Raw genomic sequence first — 19,285 nt, forward strand, 5'->3', positions numbered from 1 at the left:
TGGGGCGGGGCTTCTATGCGAGTGCACATGCCTCTTGTGTGTATAAAAGGTCAGAGACCGATCAGAGCAGCGGATGAAGATACAGAAGCTCCTGGCCACAGGAACAGCACGAGGATTGCGCTCGTGAAAGTCAAGGATGCAAAGGCCTCTGTCCAGCATCACAGCTGATTAGCGATGGTATATTTGGGAAGAGGGCACAGCTGCCCAGCCTTGACAACGCTCACAATTGTTTTTTGGGCCGATGAATGAGTCACTGAATTTAAGCTTCAACTAGGGCACATGCTTAAATGATATCTGTAAGTGCTTCCGGTTGAGGTTTAATTTTTGTGCCAGGACCATCGTGCCAGAATGAACCCTGCCCTTCATATTTATTCAAGAAGACGCCACCGTTTTGTGCCATACCTCGTTGGGTAAATGTATAGTGCTTTCACTACACTACAGCTGCCTTAAGTGCCAGAGAGTTGTCTACAGCGAGCAGGTGTGTGTTACTATGCAATCGCGCCGAAGGGCGCAGTGGTCCCTTGAGTGAGCTATAAAAGCTCCTGGCCACAGGAACAGCACGAGGATTGCGCTCGTGAAAGTCAAGGATGCAAAGGCCTCTGTCCAGCATCACAGCCGATTTTCGATGGTATATTTGGGAAGAGGGCACAGCTGCCTGGCCTGTTAACTATTTTACGATGGCGCCGGCAAGCTGCCAGCGCCATCCTAAAATAGTTACTAAATTAGCTTCAACAGGAAGCTCGAATAGATAAAAGAAAGCAGATGCACGAGCGCCTGCTTTCTTTTATCTATTAGTGCTTCCTGTTGAAGCTAATTTAGTAACTATTTTAGGATGGCGCTGGCAGCTTGCCGGCGCCATCGTAAAATTGTTACAACAACAGGCCAGCAAGGCTTGAACTTTTGCCCTCGGAATCCGCCGCTCGCGGATTTGCGAATTCGCGGTAAATTCACGAGAGTTCGCGGATCGCGGATTTACCGAAAATTCGCAAAATCCACGAGCATAACGGATTTTGCGCTCATGCTTAGCAGGCACCCATTCACGAAGGACAATGTGGTCTGGAGAGAGAAGACCGTCACCAGCAAGTGGTCACCTGCTGTAGTCCAGCACAATCTCGAAAGAGCCCAAGCAATTAGTGAGTCTGCCTCATGCTTCAGGTGATGTAAACGACATCACATAGTCCTCTTTCATCTCATTATAACATCAGAACTACAAGCTCCAAAATGCACAGAAAAAAACTAGTACTGTTCAGGCACGACTTGAGGCCTGCACTACTGACTCTGGGCTGGATAAACTGCAATCTGCATGTACATGCCAGGGTGTGCCCTTGCGTCTATGCTGGAGTGTCTGTCTATGCGTGACTGCACGTCTGAGCTTGTGATAGTATGTGTGTATGTGTAAATGTGTGTGAATATCTTCGTAGTTGCATCTTAGAGTGAATATGTGTATGAATTAGGGTGGGCAGGGCTGGTTCTAGCACTGGTGGTGCCCAGTGCAACATCTTTTTGGTGCCCCCACCCCCTCCACCATGGTTTCCTTCACTACCTCCCAGCAGCAGTGCCCCATGTCTTTCCATAGCCCCTCCCTGATATACATTTCATTTTAGTTATAGTTCAACTCATCGTTCCCTCACACTCAGTTCTGTGCGCTGCATGGTATGTGCACATTCTTTGCAGCACCCACATTAACCCTCTGTGCTACTTTATGTCGAGTCTCACTGCCACTAGACACAACTCGGATCTCTCTCCAGCAGGAACATTAATCACCAGAGTTATCCTGACATTTTTATGGTTACCTGAAAACTTTTTGACACAGAAGGAACTCTACAGTATGTGCCATAAGATTTTTAAGTTTTTTTTAACACGGCCCCCCCCTCCACCCACAACACAGATCAGAGCCTGGTGTGGTTGCACCTGTCACAACGCCCTAAAGCCGCCCCTGAGGGTAGGCAACTTTAATGCATTTCATTGCCAGACACTTTGCGTGCACGGAGACACCAGACGATATTTATTGGGTAGTGGAGAGGGAGGTGGCAAGGTTGGCTTGATAAAGGATGGCCTTCAAAATCGACATTATCAGTAAACCTACTATTCCAAGCAGCCAACCTATCGGTTAAACACTGACCTTCCGGAGACGTGGATACCCCCACACTGTGGAGGAGAATTCTGAAATAGGGGCTGGTGCGCCTAGAGACCACAGTCTTGTGGAAGAAGAAATTCAAGGCGCTAAATTGCCTACAGGTAAGAGATTGATTAGATCCCAAAGTCTTGCCCTTGCTTCCAATTGTTAATGGCAAACTGCCCATGACTTGAGTCTAGATTTGTTCCCAAAATGTTTCCGCACGAAATGCCTTATGGATGAGCCCAACGGGGCAATGTCTTATACTAACGGACAGAGCTGAATATCTGATTAGGATTTCCAAGGCATCTCAGAGAAAGGGGTATCCTGAGACCCTTGGTCTGCATCTTTCACCTGGTTAGTCCTTTTTTTGGGGGGGGGGGACTTAGAATTCTGGTAGCCCTGTGTTACTCTTTTCACCTGACCAATTCATTTTCCTATGCAGTTTCCTCCTTACTCCAGTCCGTTCCTCACAATGCCACACATTCAGTTAATTTCCAATGGCTCTACTCACCACTTCCTGACTGTTGGTGCTGTCTTTTCTCTCTAGTGAACTTCCTCGAAGACCACTTCCTCCTGATCAACCAGACAATTTGCTGCCCACGGAAGTCCAGAATAACATGTTGGGCTCCAGTATCCTTAGTGTCCATAATAGTCACCCACTCGTCTACCCATCTTCTCACCCATCCATTTATCTTTCCACCCTCCCTTCCATTTATTCCTTCATTCTCCCATCCTTTCACACACATCCATCTATTCTTTCATCTACCCATTCTTTCACTCACTTATCCATGCATCCTTTCACTCACCCATTCTTTCACCCACCCAACCATCCGTTGACCCACTCGTCCATTAATCCTTTTTACCCACCCAGCCATGCATGTATTATTTCTCCCACTCTACCATCCTTTCACCCACCAAGCTTTCACCCCACTCAGCAATCCTACCTTTTTACCCACCCATCCTTTCAACTAACTCATCCATCCACGTATGCATCTATCCTTTTTTCACTTTTTATATCAGGCCCTTGTTTTCTTCTTTTTAGTGTTAATGTTGAGCTTTTAGATTAAGTTGCAGATAGAGGAGCCCATAAAGAACCCCACGCTTGTGCTAGCTGCTGTTAGCTTGCAGGGGAGAGGGGCAGGAGGACCTTCATGATTGATGCCCCTGGATTCAGATTTGTAGCCTTTGAAGAAACTGACTTGTTTATCTGTTGTGGTTCCCCAAATTCATTCCTGATCACTTTACAAACGCTGTATCCCACTTCTAGTACACTAGCTTGATGTAATCTGATGTATAGACTGTAACTCCAAGCGTTGGTGGCATAGTGGTGTGTGGAATTTTAGTCTATGAACTAAACATCATCTGCGCCATCTTGTCCATTTCTCAGACTCACGTATGACAGACTCACGTATGAACATACACGACAGCCATTTTAGGTACCATGATCTCCCTGTTCACAATCGATCGTCAGCACACTTCCCTGACCCTGCAAGCCTCCCCCATGCACTCTGGCTGACCCCGCATCCACATGCGTAAGTCATGAACCCTCCTCTTCCAACATGACTCTGTCTCTAGGAATTACACCCCGCGCCTGACCAACACCTCCTTCCGATTATCCACGCTGATCACACTGATCCTTTCCTTCCATGAATACCTCTCCTTTGATGACCCCTTCCTCTGAGCCCGATTGTCTGTACGAACCGCTGGTCATCCCTTGGCCTGAGGGTACAGTTTATTGCCCACTACTGCATGCACTCAACCCTTTTCAAAGGAGCTACTATTGATCATGACCTCCCCATCCCTTGAGATTCGATCAGGCGCACACATTCCAAAGGAATTGGCGAAACACTCAGCTGCGTGATAGCCCCCTCCTGTTGTATGGGGGGTGAGGACCTCTACTGTTGTCATGTGTTGGAGTGGGCCGGAACTGGGGGGGTGCCGGGGATGTCATCCTCATACTTCACAATGTCTTTGTTGTAATAAAGAATGGTCACATGTCATAAACCAGTGTATAAAAGACCAGGTCGCAGAGAGGCTATCAGAGAGCACCTCGAGACGATACCTTGTTGTCCGATCTGATGTGTTCTGCTCCGTCGGAATAAAACGTGTTTCCTGTCTTCCTGTCTCCAGCGCCTGCCTCTGTGTTTGATAATCTTTGTGAGGTATTAGAGGCGTTTAACGCCGGGCAAAATTACTGAAGAGACATCGATTAAATCGCCTGACCATTTTTGCTGATCTTCTTCAATTGGCGTCCCAACGTGTGGGGCCCATCAGTGACACGTGGATCCGGTGGGAGAGGTCCCAACGACAGAGTGAACGACTGCAACGATCGGAAGAGCTCCTGTCCGATAGACCCTCGTCTGACAGCCGATCATCTGAACTTCACTGGTTCCGAGCAGACCTCTCCCCGAGTGATCTTCGGTCCTGACTGGGAACCATCAGGAGTGCCACGGTAGCAGCAGAGAGTAGAGGACGATCGGGCGCTGGAATCGGAAGACGAGAAACTGTCCATACGGTCCGGGTAAGGTCGTGTAACACGACAAACTAAGAAATATTTGATTGTTTGATTGAAAATACTAGTATTACTCTTCGAATTGTTGGTTCTCTTGGAGATTCTCTGTCTGCAAACTGAGAGGGATAAAAGTATTCTCTCTTCCTTTGCATGCAGCGAAGGGTAGGTAACGCAGGCTTTTGCCCCCGTTGTAATCCGTCGTGCCTATCTTTTCTCCCCCACTGATTGATTGTTTGCCCGAACATTGTTTGTTCGAGGATTGTTTTTCTCAAGAATTCTCTGTCTACAAACAGGGAAGGGTAAAAAGTATTCTGTCCTCCTTTGCGGATAGTGAAGAATAGGTAGTGCAGGCTTTTGCCCCCGTTGTAACCCGTCGCGCCTATTTCTTTCTCGCCACTGATTGTTTGATTGAACGAACATTAATTGTTCGATATTGGTTCTCTCTTTGGGTATTCCCTATTTGCGAATACTGTAGAATAGAAATATTCTGTCTAGTCTTCGCGAAGTAGTGAAGGATAGGTAGTGCAGGCTTTTGTCCCCGTTGTAACCCGTCATGCCTATCTTCTCCCCATTGGTCAGTAGTTGGATCAACCCGGACCGTTTATTAGAGATGAACCATCCAGCTCCATTGGAAGGCACCCCTAATAAGGACATGTTCACTAAACAAGGACTAGTCGCCATAGCTTATAGTAAGCTATGGCATAAATATACGAAAAGGGACCCCAAAAATCAGTGGCCACTGATAGGTTCCTTTGATGATCATAAAATAAAAGCACTAGAAGCAGCTGTCAGAATAAATAAGGCAACACCGACTATGCTCGATAGTATCGGCATGTGGCGCAAAGAAGCAGAGCAACGAAGAAAAAGAGAAGAAACAAAAATAGGGAAAGAATTACGAAAGGCAGCCCACCTGGCAGCGAAGGAACTAGATGAAGAGATAAAAAGGAGAGAGGAAGTTAGACAAACGCAAGAATCAGGGTCGACAGGCCAATGCCCTGTTAGGACCCCCTCTACGCTCTACCCAGAGACGCCCTCCAAACAACGGGCAAACGACGAGTTACTGCTAGGTCCTCCGATCATCTACATGCCCCCTCCTTATGCCCCCTGCCAGCCACTGGCACAGCACCTACCAGTCCTGAGCACGGGCGAGGGTGACTCTAGCGCTAGTGCCCCGGCCCTTACGGCCTTCGCACCGGCCACATTGGTAACAACATCAGATGAACTTGAGACTGGCAAGCAGCTAACGGCAAGACCGAATAGGTTGAGCAAAGATGAGCGGGATGGGATTGATAAGATAGCAAAGACACTGGTAGAACGGAAAGAGAGCGAAGAATATGCAATGGATATGTACAATTCACATGCTGGTAGCCACAAACGGCATTTCATTTTACGGTTCAGCTTCCACACTCTGAACGCATATGAGGATAGGTATCAAACTAAGGGTCCTGCTAAGCTGACGACTCTATATAGAAGGATCGATGTTGGAGATGGGACCGAGCATGACGTGACGGACCTCTTCATGCAAACGCTTGAGGTCTTCCGCCACATCACTGAACAGAAACCAGAGGTTAAACTCACTGTCTCAGTCCCGGATGAGCCCCCATTAGAAGTAGCCAACACTATGATGCCTATCAGAGAAGCCGCCCCCTACTGGGTTCCCCCAAGAGGTCAGGGAACAAACGACGATATTAACCACGCAGATGCAAAAGGGAGGGTTGTGTACAACTGGGTTTATCAACCATGGGATCGACAAGATATTTTAACCTTTAGGCAAACCCTGCCCGATTTAAGAAAGAACCCGACAGCCTTTTATACCGAACTAAGTACAGCCTTGGGCTCAACCATAATGACTCTAGCGGACATTGATTTGTTTTTTGGGTTATGTCTGCCGGCTGACGTGTGGAAGCAAATCCGGAAGGCCAACCACACAGATCTGTTTGGACATACCTGGAATCAACTCGGTGAACTAGATAGGCAGCGAGAGCCCGGTAAGAAACCTGTAAAAGACATACTGGAACTCCCGGACAAAATAGTGCAGAGGCTAAAGACATTGATCCCAGAGAGAAAGGTAGACTGGTCGATAGTCACGGCTTGCCGTCAGAAACCCCAGGAAGACGTATCAGAATATTTCTCCCGATTTGAGACAGTGTTCTCCGACTACAGTGGCCAAGACATGACCACCGCAACCAGACAACACCTATTCGTGCAAAACTATGTAAAGGGGCTATTACAAGAGGTCTCCCAGAAGTTACAGACAAGCGAGAGTAGTTGGGGGGCCTCCAAACCTGCAGCTATCCTTCAGATGGCTCAGTATTACGAACACCAAAAGAACGAGAACGAGAGGGCAACTGAGAGAAAGAAAAAGGATTTAAAAGAACGAGTGATGATTGCTCAATTACAGGGAGTGACTCGAGGAAGGGAGCAGTATAGGAGAAATTACCGGTCAAATGCCCCTAGAAATCCACCCCCTAGAGACCGCATGCCCACACCTGACGCTCCACGAACAGACCTCGATGAGAACCAGTGTGCGTTTTGCAAAGGATTTGGCCACTGGAAATCTCAATGCCCGGCCCTCCGAGAAGCGATTAAGAATAACGAGACAAGGGACATGGCAAATGGCCCCAGGACAAGAGGGCAGGGACGAGGGCACACCCACGACACCAACAGTAACCAACCTGACAGACCGAACACATTTGACCGCCCCCGACAGAATCAGTGCCAACAGTCCGGCTGCGACAATACTCACGACTTTGCATAGGACTGCCAAGGGCGAGGGAGGGATCCAGTCGAGCTCTGTGTTGACCAGCAAGGTCCTTACGTCACCGCTAAGGTCTTGGGTACAAAGTCTCCATTTTTGGTAGACACTGGAGCGACACGTAGTGTATTATCAAAACGACTGATTCCAAGGGCACCCTTGTCTGGCTCACACATTACATCGATAGGTTTCGATGGAACGCCCTCCACTAATCCCCTGTCTGTACCTATCTCTTTTGACCTAGGAAACAACCCCACGGACACAACATTTCTGCTCTCCTCCAACTCCCCTGACGCCATTATGGGTATTGATCTACTAAAACATTTCCGAGCTACTATTAGGTGTTCCCCAGATGGAGTCCGAGTCATCCTGTACGACAACCCGAGCATGACTAGGTCCTGCCCCGCACAACATATGTACTCTATAACTGATGCTAACCAATCCTTGCTCGACACCCTACCCCTGTACCTGTGGGCCAGAAACGACTCGGATGTAGGACGAATGATGATCGATCCTGTGCACATAACTGTTCGACCAGACGCCATACTCCCGAAACTCCCACAGTACCGGGTATTGCCCGAAGGCGAGAAGGCATTGGTAGCAATTATTCAGTCCCTGGTAGATGCAGGAGTGGTAGAGGAAGTGGTTAGTAATGTCTGCAACAGCCCTATCCTACCCATTGTTAAGAAGCAAGGTGAGGGAGATGAGAAAGCGTACCGCTTCATCATCGACCTGCGAGAAGTCAACAAAGTGGTAGTGCCACAGTACCCCGTAGTCTCAGACATGACCAACATTCTGACCCTCATCCCGTCCACTGCCACCACCTTCACCGTTATCGATCTCAAGAATGCATTTTTCTCTATCCCCATCCATCCAGACAGCCGTTATCTCTTCGGCTTCACCTTACAAAACCGTTCGTATCGATTTTGTAGAGCTCCTCAGGGCTACACAGAAAGTCCCAGCATTTACAGCCAGGCCCTCAAAAGACAGCTGGACGCCGTCCAGCTACCAGATGGAGTGGTGTTGATCCAATATGTCGATGATGTCCTTTTGGCGGCCGACACCACTCCTCTTGCAATCACAGCCACAATCCAACTCTTGCACTTCCTTGCGGAGAATGGCCACAAAGTCTCCAAAAAGAAACTGCAGTTCTGTCAACCTCAAGTGACCTACCTAGGCCATCTCCTGTCCAAAGAAGGGAGGAAACTTACACCCGACCGAATCCAAACCATCCTAGACACCCCCATCCCAAAAACACAGAAGCAAGTCCGTTCATTGGTGGGCCTTACCTCTTTTTGCCGACAATGGTTACCAAATTTCAGTCTCATCATAAAACCCCTACTTTCCCTGTTGGCCAAAGATGTTCCTTTCCCACTCCCTTGGACCCCCGAATGCCAAGCGTCCTTTAAGGAGTTGCGAGATGCCCTTTGCTCGGCACCCGTCCTAGGAACACCAGATTACTCCAAGCCCTTCTCTCTCTTCACTCACGAAAGGGAGGGATGCGCGTTGTCTGTTCTAGCTCAGCCCATCGGCTCCAAACAACGCCCTTGTGCCTACTTCTCTGCCACTCTTGACCCAGTCGCCAGAGCTTTACCTGCTTGCCTTCGAGCAGTAGCCGCCGCTGCTGTCTCTATCCGTCAGAGTGAGGGAATCGTACTTTCGAACTCTCTCACGGTGTTAGTACCCCACGCAGTTGACACCCTTTTGAACCAGACCAAGACTCAACACCTGACTAGTGCACGACTGACGGGATACGAACTGACTCTACTTGCACCCCACATCACTCTTAAGAGTTGCACGACTTTGAATCCTGCTACACTGTTACCCTTGCCTGAAAATGACCCCGATGTGCCCCCTATACACGACTGTGTGACACTCACGGACGAACAGACCAGAAGTAGAATTGACCTTAGAGACACTGTTTTCACAGACCCTGATGGAGAACTATGGGTAGACGGTTCTTGTATCAAACTCCCAGACAGCACCACCTCAGCTGCCTATGCGGTGACGACAGCCCGAACAGTAGTTGAAACAGCTCGCATCGCACAACGATCCGCACAGCGGGCAGAGCTAATCGCCCTCACACGAGCATGTATCATAGCGGCAGGAACCACGGCAAACATTTACACGGACAGTCAGTATGCCTTCGGGGTGGTTCATCATTTTGGGCTCTTGTGGAGGGAAAGGGGATTCCTGACGTCACATGGCACACCCATTCTCCATGGAGATCTAGTCTCCGCCCTGATTGAAGCAGTTCTCCTCCCCAAGCGATTAGCAGTGATCAAATGTCAGGCACACAAGAAGGTGACAGACTTAGTTGGACAAGGAAATGCACTAGCCGACATCACTGCCCGAACCACAGCTGAGAATAGGACGACGACACGCATGTACGTGACCAGGTCACAAGCAGAAAAATGGACTGACGCTAGGGAAACGATTAGGGACATCCAGTCGGCCAGCACACCTGACGAACTGACTGAGTGGGCACGGGTGGGTTTGAAGGACGACGAAGGCTGCTGGCGGACAAAAGACACAAACAAATGGTTGCTGCCTGACTCATACTTGATCCCCATACTGACTATGGCACACTCCCCTGCACACATAGGTTCTGCCCCCATGATTGAACTCATTTCCAAAGTCTGGCACAACAACAAAATCCCAGACTCAGCCAAACGCCTGGTCCAGCAGTGCCTTATCTGCCTACAACACAACCCCGGGAAAGGAACTGTGGTACCCCTGGGAGGGTTTGGGACCCCCGACCACCCCTTTGAAGTCCTTCAGATGGATTACATCCAACTGGAGAGATGCCAAGGCTTGAAGTATGTACTAGTCATTGTATGCGCCTTCAGCAAATGGGTGGAAGCCTATCCAACCCGTGATAACACTGCCATGACTACTGCCAAAGTACTACTGAAAGAGTTTTTCCCTCGCTACAGCCTTTGCCGAATTTTATGGAGCGACAATGGCCCCCACTTCATAGCTGAAGTTATCCAACTAATCCTGAAGGGGCTGGGAGTAAAACAAAGGTTCCATGCGGTCTTCCATCCCCAATCTGCTGGCCTAGTTGAGCGACACAATGCTACACTGAAGCTGAAACTGTCAAAAATAGTGCCCACCACAGGGCTTAAGTGGCCAGATGCCCTCCCACTGGCATTGCTATCGATGCGCTCCACTCCCACTAAGCACCACTTGACCCCCTACGAGGTGGTGTTTGGACGACCAATGAACCTCTGGACTGCCCCCAAGCCAACCTCCATTCACGACGTCCCCGACGTCCTGTTGTCAGATTATTTGTGCAAATTAACTAAAACGTTGACTGTCATTCATCAACAGGTGCAGCAGGCTATCCCCGATGCTTCCAGGGGCCCCGGTCACGATATCCAACCAGGAGACTACGTCCTAGTCCGGAACTTTCAACGAGCGAAGAGTCTGGAACCCCGGTGGACGGGCCCCTGGCAAGTACTGATCACCACTCGGACGGCTCTTCGAGTGGAGGGAAAGAAGCACTGGCTGCACGGCCATCACTGTAAGAAGGTCTCCTCGACCCTGGCTACGACAGGAAACGTCAACACCCAAGAAGAGCTCCTGAACAAAGACCGACCATCACTGAACTGCTATCCTGATACAGAGGCACTTGAACTTGCAAAATTCTCTGATCCCACTGTGCCATCCCGGGAAGGGTATTTCCTGCGTCGAAAGGAGGGAGCTTCGGCTAAGTAGACCACGGACTAAGTTAAAATCTCAGAACGGTGGCCTAAAACAACCAAGGGTCACCCGGAGAGAAGCTAAACAAAGTCTGTGGTTCTGCCCACTACCGAGCACCTTGAAGATGAAGATGATGGAAGCGCCAGATCAGAAGATGATGGAAGCGCCAGATAAGAAGATAATGAAAGCAACAGGAAATACCCACTACATGAACCCAAAGACTGACAATTTGCACAAATCAAAGACAATCGCCTTCTTCATTGTCTTCCTCTTTTGCCTCCTCCTCATGACTTCCTTCTGGATCTTGGAGGACAGCACACCCGCTCACCAGACATTGCTGGCCACTGTACAGCCAATCACCATGAAAGAGCATCATTTGATCCCCCTTTCGCCTCAGCTCCGAGAGAGGCGTAGGGAGTTCTGGAACAATTCCTTTGTGCAACTGCTGCACCAGCACAACCTTGCTACAAATGCCACGAACTGCTGGATCTGCGGGTTGCTCCCGCATGCCACTGAACGCTCCATACCTTTCATCCCTTCTCCTTTCTCAGTTCACGGCTCCTGCCTCGCCTGGTTGATCCTCTTGCAGGAGAGCAACAAGGACAACGCCGCTTCTGGTCAGACAGTGTCACACTTCTACTATGGGTTCTGGCTGAGCAAAACGGGAAGAACGTCTGCCCCCATTTGTCCTGCGGTCTCAGGTTCCGCCTTCCTTATGAACATCCCTGCCAAAGAAAGAGTCGAAGTGCAAGTACTCCACAATCCAGCCAGACCCACCTTCTCCCACCTGCGGAAGCAAACAGCTGCCACCCTGACCGTGGCCCTGTCTGTCATCAATGTCACAGGACTTGTGTGTCTCGAAGGCCAGGGAACGCAGCTGGTGGGACACAGTTCCTGCCGCATCACCAGAACATTGGTCTCAGTTGATCCTCCTTCCTTTGTTGCTTCTCCGAATATGTACTTTGTTTGTGGCACCAAAGGTTACACCTGGCTCCCGAAAGGTTGGAGGGGTACGTGCTACATCGCCTTCATTCTTCCTCCCACGTATGTGGCCTCAGCCTACCACCACCGGCAAAAGCGCGCCGGAGCTGTTGAACAAGCCGACTCCACCGGAGCACAGTTCCTGGATGCAGCAAAGGGACTTGTTCCTCTGTGGGGACCCATGGCAAACAGCCGCGCTATCCGACACCTAACTCAGGCAGTAGAAACAACCATTAACATCACGGCTGGCATCCTTGCTAACAACACGGCTGAGCTTCAGGCAGTCCGCCTGGTGGCTCTCCAAAACCGCCTTGTTCTAGATGTGATTCTGGCCGACCGTGGAGGAGCATGCCGCATCATCGGCTCCAGCTATTGCACCTACGTGCCAGATAACTCGCCTTCAGTCTACAAAGCAATTGAACACCTCCACAGACTATCCTCAGAGGTTCACCAAGAGCAAGAAGGATGGTCGCTTGGAGGCTGGTTTTGGGACACTTTGAAGGACTGGGGATGGAGATTGTTTACATTTATACTGATACCAGTTGTGGTACTGTGTGGGTGCTGCTTAGGTATTCAATGTTTGCCACCTTTGTGTTCACTCATTTCTAACTGTATGTGCCCTAAGACTTTGGACTGTCGAACTGAACACATGAGCCCCCTCTATGAGGTAGAAATACGTGGTCTTATGGGGATAGATCCGAATTGACAAGTTGGCGAGACATGTTAAAAGGGAGGACTGTGGAATTTTAGTCTATGAACTAAACATCATCTGCGCCATCTTGTCCATTTCTCAGACTCACGTATGACAGACTCACGTATGAACATACACGACAGCCATTTTAGGTACCATGATCTCCCTGTTCACGATCGATCGTCAGCACACTTCCCTGACCCTGCAAGCCTCCCCCATGCACTCTGGCTGACCCCGCATCCACATGCGTAAGTCATGAACCCTCCTCTTCCAACATGACTCTGTCTCTAGGAATTACACCCCGCGCCTGACCAACACCTCCTTCCGATTATCCACGCTGATCACACTGATCCTTTTCTTCCATGAATACCTCTCCTTTGATGACCCCTTCCTCTGATCCCGATTGTCTGTACGAACCGCTGGTCATCCCTTGGCCTGAGGGTACAGTTTATTGCCCACTACTGCATGCACTCGACCCTTTTCAAAGGAGCTACTATTGATCATGACCTCCCCATCCCTTGAGATTCGATCAGGCGCACACATTCCAAAGGAATTGGCGAAACACTCAGCTGCGTGATAGCCCCCTCCTGTTGTATGGGGGGTGAGGACCTCTACTGTTGTCATGTGTTGGAGTGGGCCGGAACTGGGGGGGTGCCGGGGATGTCAACCTCATACTTCACAATGTCTTTGTTGTAATAAAGAAAGGTCACATGTCATAAACCAGTGTATAAAAGACCAGGTCTCAGAGAGGCTGTCAGAGAGCACCTCGAGACGATACCTTGTTGTCCGATCTGATGTGTTCTGCTCCGTCGGAATAAAACGTGTTTCCTGTCTTCCTGTCTCCAGCGCCTGCCTCTGTGTTTGATAATCTTTGTAAGGTATTAGAGGCGTTTAACGCCGGGCAAAATTACTGAAGAGACATCGATTAAATCGCCTGACCATTTTTGCTGATCTTCTTCAGGTGAGCATAGCTTCCTTCCAAGCAGTTGACCCGGGTTCGATTCCCGGCCAACGCAGACTTCAAATTTGTTTTTAAATATACCATTTTTTTCATTTAAAACTTTGCTATTAAATATGCAAGCTGCTTTCTTTAATTCTGAATCTTTTTTGCCCTTAAGCATGCAAACTTGTATTCAAGCTTTGCTGTTAAACATACAAAGTGGTGCACTAAAAATGCGAGGTATCAGCCGTGAGAGTCAAGGGCCGTTTTGTAGACAGCGGGTTTCTTTTGGCTAAAATGAAGCAACTTTGGAACCCGGATCTTTCCTTTGTAATCTGTCCCTTTTGTTTTGCTAAAGTGTCCCTTTTCGACGCGTTGATGTTGGTGGCCGGCTCTGTCCTTATCCGGTGGATGCGCAATCCATATTTTTGTGGTGTTATGTACAAATGAGGTTTAAAAACAATCAGACTAGCGTGTATGTGATAATTCATTATGTAGAGCCCAATGTTCCCTAAACATGGAATACTTAAATGTGGATTGTTTGCATAGTGTTGGCATGTCTCCCCAGAAGCGGACACAAGCAGGAACCGTAAGTACTGCTGACGTGACGTGTACTGAAGACATTCTGTGTAGTTGTCTCGGGATGGGGCGACCTACCAGCAGAGCGGAGGAGAGACGTGTTCTCAAAGTCGTGCAGATCCTGTGGGCTGAGACTGGAAAGGTTTGGGCTGAGGGGGAAACCTCGCACAGCTGCAATATGATCCATCGAGATAATCCGCCTCCAACTGTCCTGTTTTTCCCAACAAAAAAATGTATTCTGGAAATTGTAGTTTCCCTTTTAACATTTTATGCGTGTTAAAAAAACTCTCTCTGTCAAATGCATTTGTATAGAAAGTCGAGTTCGACTAAAGGAGCCAGGTTGGTAAGGAGCCCTTTGACTCAATATGTGTTATGTGACAGCTTCTTCCTTCAAATCATGTACAATAATGTTGCAACAAATATAAATTAAGAAATCATACTACGGGGATCGCACCGGTTTCTTCAATAATTAAATGTCTTACAGACAATCTCTGATATGAAGCATTGGTGGTTCAGTGGTAGAATTCTCGCCTGCCACGCGGGAGGCCCGGGTTCGATTCCCGGCCAATGCAACACATTGTTTTTGGAAAATGTTCCTGGAAACTCTTGAAATATTTTACAAATTGTAAATAAACCCAAAGATATGTTTATGCCAACAGAGCGCGTTGCATCATGTGTGACCAAGAACAGCTCACTTAAATCATTCATTCAAAGCAGCAGCAGGGTCTCCTGCCACCGCCCCCTGGTGTTTCATATGGAAATGTTCAACCCATTATGCCACGTCTATAGCTCAGTCAGTTTGTGCAAACATATGATTGACTCGTTTACAAAGATGTGTTCCTGTTTATGATGGGCTTTATATCTATAATTCAGTGGTCGAAGTGCATTTAAAAAACGTATGGGAATGAACTGTGAGGCTGTGCACAGTGGGAGCAGGGTGAGTAAGGGTAGGGGTGTGGCCAAAGGCGTAGTTAAAAAAATAAAATATTCTGTGCATTTTTGGTCTTTCACCTTCAGGTAACTACTTATAAAATAATGTACAGTTCAAATGGGAAACTGATGCAAGGTAGGATAATCAGTGGGAAGTGCGGTATTGTGCATTATGACACCTGAAATAACTGCACCAGCGAGCCACAGAATTGAATCCTGGTTGGTGCCATGGAGAATAGTGACTTGCGTATATTTAATTCTACAAGGTCCCAGTCTGGGACATAAAGCACTGTGTACATATACCTTATTATTTTAAACTTGTATTACACAGAGCATAATATAAGTTTCTTCAAAATGTGCGAACAAGTTAAAGATAATAAAGTGGTTCCAAAATATAGATCTTATTAATACCAGAACTATATGTAGTGCATTTTTTTTTATAACTGTCTTTTGAAAAGCACATATAACACAACTAGGCTGGTAGCTCACTCACAATACCTCTCAAAAAGAATAAATGTGTGGCATCAAGAAGCAGCTTTTTCATTACTGTCTCTTAAAAACACACACTTCATAATTTAGCTGACAGCTCCCTTAAAATACCTATCACAAAGAATAATTCTGTGTCAATAGGAAGATTCAAGTAGTTCCATCAATTAAAGTCAATACAGGCTTCCACTCTCCCTTTACATTTGCAGATTGACAGTCATTACCTTACTGTTTAGTAGGATTTTAAAGTGAGTTATGTTGTATGTATTTACAGCCCTGAAGAAGTCCTCATGAAGGGTGAAACGCATTAGCTGTATCCAAAAGGATTTAAAGGCTTGTTTCAAATAAAGGACTTGCATCAGAAACCAACAACATCTGCAAACGAACTCTTCTTTCTGAGTCTTAACCCATTGTTATTCTTTTGTGTTGCCTCTCATCAGCTTGTTGTTTTCTTGAATAATTAATGGAGACACTTCATTGAATCAACAAAGAAGTGTGTGAACTTTGTTCTTATCAAGTGTTTTTTTTTAAAATAACTAGTGTGTGCTTTGGTGTTATTTTTAACTTTAGCTGAAGCATTTCAACTGCCGGAATTAACCATCCCCAGGCGGTCGTATTTTCACAAAAAGTTGGGAACTGTCTTTCTAAAATTAAGAAAGTATGGACACTTCATGACCCTCAGATCCCTCCCACTTCGACCCCTGGAATAATTACAGTAAAACGGCCATCAATACAGCAAACAAGAAAGCATTAATGACAATTGTTTTTTGGGAACTTAATAATTGATTATTACAACTTCCTAAATCAATGAAACCACATTATTAACAATAGAATGAAAGATTGGGTTAAAATCTGATAGGACTGACATATATGTTCTTTAGGTCACATGCAAAATTTTTGGAGAGGACAAAAGCCTCTGAATTTTATTTATCATGATTTGATTTGTGAACAAGTTCACCTGCAAAAAATGGGTAATGTTGTTGAGCTATTTGATATGGAATACAAACCTGCGACAAGCTGGTTGCAGGCAATGCAATAAATAAGACAAGTTAACCCTTCACGCTGTTTTATCATTCAAACCTACTACCTGAGATCTATTAACCATATTATTGATCAGTTGCCTTAACCCATTGAGCTATCTGAAACCGCAGTTTGTGGTGATCAATAAAGCAAGCCGGTGCAACTCACAATCATGCTTTTCCTTGTCCATTTCGTTAGAGATATAGGGCCTCATTTATGAAAAGTGACGCATCCCTGTGAGAAAACAGTGTTGCGTCCCTTTTCATTGCGCCCTCCTTGTGACACCAATGAGGCGTCATATTTACAGTATGACGCATCTTGTCGCAAGGAGTTACAGATACCTCAGTATTTCTGATGTATCTGTAGGCACATAAAATACGCATTGCTGGAGTGTGTCACAAAAGTGACCCAACGCTAGCAAAGGATCATTACACATGGGCAAATCCAATGTAAAATGTGCCTGCGTCAGTCTTACACCTGCCATGGGCCAGGCGTAAGATATTGACGCATTTGCATCCTAGAAGAGGCACAGTGAAATCTAGATTTCACTACATCACTTCTATGACCTTTACTTGCGTTGGAACACCCCCCTGCATACATTATACAAGGCGCAGGCATAATGTGACGCAGGGTTTTACAAAGTGACATATCTACCTACATGCGTCACTTTGTAAATATGGTGCAACAAGGCACATTTTTTACGCTGCTGGTGCGTCACAAAAAGTGACGCACCGGCGGCACAAAAGTGACGCAAGGGCTCATAAATAAGCCCCACACTGTGTAACAACAAATTAATATGTATTAGTAGTCAGCTGGTGGATCCTAGGCAAATTGTCATTGATTCTGCTCCTCTGGCCACAGTTACCATGAGGGCAGAATTTGCTCATTGGGCCACAGAACTTAGCCCTTTCCATGCTGATGACGGAACCGCTCCGTCATCAGCTGCGGTTGGGCTGTGCTGATGACGGAGCGGTTCCATCATGGCCCGGCCGCCGCGCCTGCGCGGTGCGTTCTATTGAGCGGGCGGGGCAATGACGGAACCGCTCCGTCATGAGCACAGCCCAACCGCGGCTGATGACGGAGCAGTACCGTCATCAGCATGTGGCCGCCGCATTGCCGCCCTGCCCCTTAAGCGCTGGGGCGGAATAGACGCCGCAGCGATGCGGTTAAACTGCTCCTCACAGGTGTGGTCCAAGCTGTAACTGGTCCAGTTTATCCAGATGCAGGTCCTGTCGTTGCTGTGCCATATCACAACCATAGCTTCTATACAACTATATATTCTAGACACAACTAATAAATTGGCTTGTGGTCGAGTTCAGTGCAGATGTGGCCTGTTGGTTTGAGCTGGACTGTTCTTATTTTAGCATGACCAAGGCTATTTGCATCAGGTTGGCCCAAAATTGGAGTCATGCAGCGAACAATGTACATACACACTCTATGATACTGTACCACACACGTTCCACCATTCTTTAATGAGAGCAATTTTAGCAACATGCAGTCTCTGTGGCGCAATTGGTTAGCGCGTTTGGCTGTTTACCGAAAGGTTGGTGGTTCAAGCCCACCCAGGGACGTGTTCTTTTATTCATTTATTTTACCTGTACCTTAGCTTCAGAAACAAACATGATTTCTTTACATTTCCATGGTATATTTAAAACTACCCTTCTCGTGAAAGTAAAGATGAGTGCGAAAGTAAACTCTCACGTGATCCGTTGGAATTTGCGTGAGGAGCAAATTGTCCATAAAATATAGCAGCTGGGTGACAGCTCCTGGCTGCATTATGAGACATATAATGACAGTATGAACAGTTACCTCCAAACGTTAAATTGTAAATAAACCTGTGTGTGTCTGTTTCCTAGGTGATTTCACAGGCTGGTCTCTATTCTGTGCACTTCACCTGCCGCAGCAGGGCGTGAGCTTTCGAGTCATTATTTACTGGGTGTAGCACAGCGACATCTCGAGGCCATTTATGGAATTGGTCACGGGCTAGAAACATAGCTACTTAAGTTCAAAAATAGAAAGCACTGTAAAGGAAAGATTGACAAGTGCAAAACAAGTTTAAAATAGACTAATAAAGCCTCAGTAGAGAAGGAATTGAGGCCAGAGTGAAAACGAGAAGATTAAATTTGTCTGCAGATTATGCGAAAAGTTAAGACGTCCGTGAGGGATTGCCCCGGTTACTTACCGGTAATCTTCATTACTCCGAGTCCATGTCTTCCTCGCCACAGTAATCACATATGAGCCTCCGGCTCCACACAGAACTCCAAGTAAAATAAAAGAGCAGCGCTCTAGTCTCCCCTCCCTCCTCCAATATGGCCCCAGAGGCTTCATCCAATCCTATAAAAGGATACATATCAACCAGCACGACCTGAAAAACCAAGCCGCAGACATGAAGCCACCACCAGGGCCGGGAGGGAAGGGAAACTATACTGTGGCGAGGAAGACATGGACTCGGAGTAATGAAGATTACCGGTAAGTAACCGGGGCATTACCTCCTCGTCCTGTCTTCCTCGCCACAGTAATCACATATGAGCCGATACCAAAGCAATCAGCTTCATGTAAGGAAAACA

At 47.4% G+C, this 19,285-nt stretch overlaps 2 non-coding genes across 2 annotated transcripts; both read left to right on the forward strand.

Moving 5' to 3' along the window:
• The first annotated feature begins 14,783 nt into the window (after nucleotides 1–14,783).
• Nucleotides 14,784–14,854, forward strand: TRNAG-GCC (transfer RNA glycine (anticodon GCC)). Its single transcript has one exon. It is a non-coding gene; the product is annotated as a tRNA-Gly (tRNA).
• A 3,361-nt stretch (nucleotides 14,855–18,215) lies between these two features.
• Nucleotides 18,216–18,289, forward strand: TRNAN-GUU (transfer RNA asparagine (anticodon GUU)). Its single transcript has one exon. It is a non-coding gene; the product is annotated as a tRNA-Asn (tRNA).
• Nucleotides 18,290–19,285: the final 996 nt, after the last annotated feature.

Source organism: Lissotriton helveticus, chromosome 12 (genome assembly GCF_964261635.1).
Source record: "Lissotriton helveticus chromosome 12, aLisHel1.1, whole genome shotgun sequence".
Taxonomy (NCBI): Eukaryota; Metazoa; Chordata; class Amphibia; order Caudata; family Salamandridae; genus Lissotriton; species Lissotriton helveticus.